This window comes from Hordeum vulgare, chromosome 3H (assembly GCF_904849725.1).
Source record: "Hordeum vulgare subsp. vulgare chromosome 3H, MorexV3_pseudomolecules_assembly, whole genome shotgun sequence".
In the NCBI taxonomy this organism is placed as follows: Eukaryota; Viridiplantae; Streptophyta; class Magnoliopsida; order Poales; family Poaceae; genus Hordeum; species Hordeum vulgare.
The window spans coordinates 26,901,895-26,906,305 of NC_058520.1; the positions used below are offsets into that span (position 1 = coordinate 26,901,895).

Here is a 4,411-nt window from a genome sequence, read left to right on the forward strand (position 1 = left end):
AACAACCTGGTTGTTGCAGAGAGCCTTCTGCAACACCACTCTTATTGCAAAGCAGTGGCTGTTTACGTGGACAGATCAGATGATCATCAACATGTCCATTTAATGATTAAGAAGCCGACAGATTCTTTTTATTACCAGTCGGCGTCGCCTTAAAATATACTCCTGATCTCTTTTAGCATATGAAAAAATTGCACAGTTGGTTGGGTCCTTAAAAGCAGCTCGCGAGCTTTCTAGTGATCGCTTCCGCGCGTCGTCACTTGGCGCGTTTCTAGCCACCGTCAAATGTCGCATTCTGAGCATTTTCTTCGGATTTTTTTTTCATACGCGTTTTTGTCTTTTTGAGTGGTTTTTTCTGATTTTTTTGGTGATATGGTTTTTCATCCGTCCTTTGTAATTTTTGGACAAAAAATATATTTCTTTTTGCAAAAAAACACGTTTTTTTACGCGAAAAAACTCGTTTTCTGTTTTTTACGAGAGGCACGGTTTTACCTTCGCGAGAGGCACGCCCGAAAGGAGAAAAACGCGTTTTCTGTTTTTTTGTGAGAGGCACGGTTTTGCTTCCGCGAAAGGCACGGTTTTGCCTTTTGCGAGAGGCCCGAAAAGAGAAAAAACGCGTTTTCTGCTCTCTTTTTTCGCGAGAGGCATGGTTTTGCTTTCGCGAGAGGCACGGTTTTGCCTTCGCGAGAGGCACGACCCGTACCTCTCGAAAAGGGAAAAACGTGCTTTCTGTCTTTTTTCTATCGCGTAAGGTATGGTTTTTTCTTCCGGTTTTTTTATGAAAAAAAAGTTTGTTAAAACCTATCAACATGGGATCTAGTTTTGAAGATATCGACGCGAGAAAGTCAACGATGAAAACGGTTCGAGATTTGAGCGCACGGTTTAAGAGATAAAACGTTTTGAAAATACGGATGTACGAAAAAAAGAAACTCCCTGATTGCGACAAGTGACACGCATGCAGTGCGTCATTTGTCACAACCTGTGAATGTGAGAATAATCGTTGTAAGGTGTATTGGTTAAGTAGTGATCTCTACTATTAAAGGAGATCTGCCGTCGTGATGGTTCGACCTCCCCTCGCTAGCACTGCCACCGCTAGAAGTTCCATTGATTTTTCCCGTCCCTCCAAAAACCAACCGATTTAATATAGAACAAAACCGGTTCACAGAAAAAAAAACCTCTACATGACCACGCACCCACGTCCTCAACTCTCCCCAAACTATCCGATCGCTCCTCCCACCACCCCTCCCGAGAAAAATCTGTTGGAATTATGCCCTAGAGGCAATAATAAAAGTATAGTTATTATTATAATTCCTGTATCAAGATAATAGTTTATTATCCATGCTATAATTGTATTGAATGAAGACTCATTTACATGTGTGGATACATAGACCAAACACCGTCCCTAGCATGCCTCTAGTTGGCTAGCCAGTTGATCAATGATAGTCAGTGTCTTCTGATTATGAACAAGGTGTTGTTGCTTGTTAACTGGATCACGTCATTGGGAGAATCACGTGATGGACTAGACCCAAACTAATAGACGTAGCATGTTGATCGTGTCATTTTGTTGCTACTGTTTTCTGCGTGTCAAGTATTTATTCCTATGACCATGAGATCATATAACTCACTGACACCGGAGGAATGCTTTGTGTGTATCAAACATCGCAACGTAACTGGGTGACTATAAAGGTGCTCTACAGGTATTTCCGAAGGTGTTAGTTGAGTTAGTATGGATCAAGACTGGGATTTGTCACTCCGTATGACGGAGAGGTATCTTGGGGCCCACTCGGTAATACAACATCACACACAAGCCTTGCAAGCAATGTAACTTAGTGTAAGTTGCGGGATCTTGTATTACGGAACGAGTAAAGAGACTTGCCGGTAAACGAGATTGAAATAGGTATGCGGATACTGACGATCGAATCTCGGGCAAGTAACATACCGAAGGACAAAGGGAATGACATACGGGATTATACGAATCCTTGGCACTGAGGTTCAAACGATAAGATCTTCGTAGAATATGTAGGATCCAATATGGGCATCCAGGTCCCGCTATTGGATATTGACCGAGGAGTCTCTCGGGTCATGTCTACATAGTTCTCAAACCCGCAGGGTCTGCACACTTAAGGTTCGACGTTGTTTTATGCGTACTTGAGTTATATGGTTGGTTACCGAATGTTGTTCGGAGTCCCGGATGAGATCACGGACATCACGAGGGTTTCCGGAATGGTCCGGAAACGAAGATTGATATATAGGATGACCTCATTTGATTACCGGAAGGTTTTCGGAGTTACCGGGAATGTACCGGGAATGACGAATGGGTTCCGGGAGTTCACCGGGGGGGGGGGGGGGGGGGGGCAGCCCACCCCGGGGAAGCCCATAGGCATTAGGGGAGCCACACCAGCCCTTAGTGGGCTGGTGGGACAGCCCACAAGTGCCCAATGCGCCAAGAGAAGAAAAATCAAGAGAAAGAAAAGGAAGGAGGTGGGAAGGGAGGGGGACTCCTCCCACCAAACCAAGTCCAACTCGGTTTGGGGGGGGAGTCCTCCCCCCTTTGGCTCGGCCGACTCCTTGGGGGTCCTTTGACCCCAAGGCAAGGCCCCCCCTCCCTCCTCCTATATATATGGAGCAATTAGGGCTGATTTGAGACGACTTTCTCACGGCTGCCCGACCACATACCTCCACGGTTTTTCCTCTAGATCGCGTTTCTGCGGAGCTCGGGCGGAGCCCTGCTGAGACAAGGTCATCACCAACCTCCGGAGCGCCGTCACGCTGCCGGAGAACTCTTCTACCTCTCCGTCTCTCTTGCTGGATCAAGAAGGCCGAGATCATCGTCGAGCTGTACGTGTGCTGAACGCGGAGGTGCCGTCCGTTCGGTACTAGATCGTGGGACTGATCGCGGGATTGTTCGCGGGGCGGATCGAGGGACGTGAGGACGTTCCACTACATCAACCGCGTTCTATAACGCTTCTGCTGTACGGTCTACAAGGGTACGTAGATCTCTCATCCCCTCTCGTAGATGGACATCACCATGATAGGTCTTCGTGCGCGTAGGAAAATTTTTGTTTCCCATGCGACGTTCCCCAACAAAATCCCCCATCGCGGTCGCGCCAGCACCACCAGCAGCCCGCGCGCTGCCGTCGTCTACTACTTCCCTCAAGGCCACGCCGAGCAGGCCACGGCCGCCGTCGACCTCTCTGTCACGCACGTCCCCGCGCTCCTTCCCTACAGCATCTCCGCCATGCGCTTCATGGCCGACGCGCACAACGACGAGGTCTTCGCCAAGATCCGCCTCGTCCCGATCCGCCACGGTGACCCCGCGGTCGACGTAGGCGCCGCCGCCACCGAAGGGAGGGCGAACCGCTCCTCTCGCGCAGCCGCTCGCCGCCGCACACGCCCCCGCACCGCTCGTGCCCGTCCCCCTCGCCGCTCGGCACTGCCGCCGCCCCCGCGCCCTCTCCCTTCCCGCCGGTCCTCCACTCCACCACGCCCTCTCCCTCCCCGTCGGTCCTCCGCGAGTGGGTAGCCCACGCCGCCCTCGCCGACCCTGCGCTGCCCAACCCCGCCGATCTGATCTGGCACGCGTACCATACTACCGATCGGCGGAGTAACATCTTCTTGACTCTGCACAGTCTAGATGTCCAAGCACTCAATCACATGAGGTAAACACATGCTTCTCCTTTTGCGGATAGATAGAGGTTGTTGAGCAGTCAGTACATCTTGGCCATCCCGTACTAACACGACAAGACAGTAATATACATGCACATTAATTGCCATTCTCCAGATCAAGGGAATATCCATAATACATGCCATGTTTATACAGCTACCCACTGTTGAATGGTTTCTAATTTTCTTTGTAATCAATCTTTGGAGCCAATTGGACAAAATTTCTCTGAAGATTATATTGGGGATTGTGGCTTCCAGCCGACCTCTATAAGGGTAAGATGTTTTGCAGGATCACAAGTACTTCCTCCGTCATAGTTTATAAGGCATGCACGTGTATCTAGGTCGTTAATTTGATTTATATAAAATATGTTATTTAATATAAAAATTATATCATTAAAAAATAGAACATCTAAGGTTTCTAATGATATATTTTTTGTAATATATGTGTCTCATTAAGTTGGTTAAATTGACGACCTAGATACACATGCCGGACTTATAAACTGAAACGGAGGGAGTAAGAATTATTTTTAATTTTGATGATCACACTGAGACAAATACTGTGGGGCTTAAGTCGAGATTCATGGCAAGAGATTGGCATTTTTTTAACAGAAGTGTATTGCTATGCACCGAAGTGACACAAAAGGTGTGTTATTATTTCCACATCTCAATTTGTCAAAAACTAATGGACAAATGTGCTCCAATTTTTACTACGCGCAGGACTAACATGTAGCAGTAGGAATAATGCATGCTA

General features: G+C 47.9%; 1 pseudogene; it reads left to right on the plus strand.

Moving 5' to 3' along the window:
- The first annotated feature begins 1,178 nt into the window (after positions 1-1,178).
- LOC123442439 lies at positions 1,179-3,660 on the plus strand (annotated as a pseudogene).
- Positions 3,661-4,411: the final 751 nt, after the last annotated feature.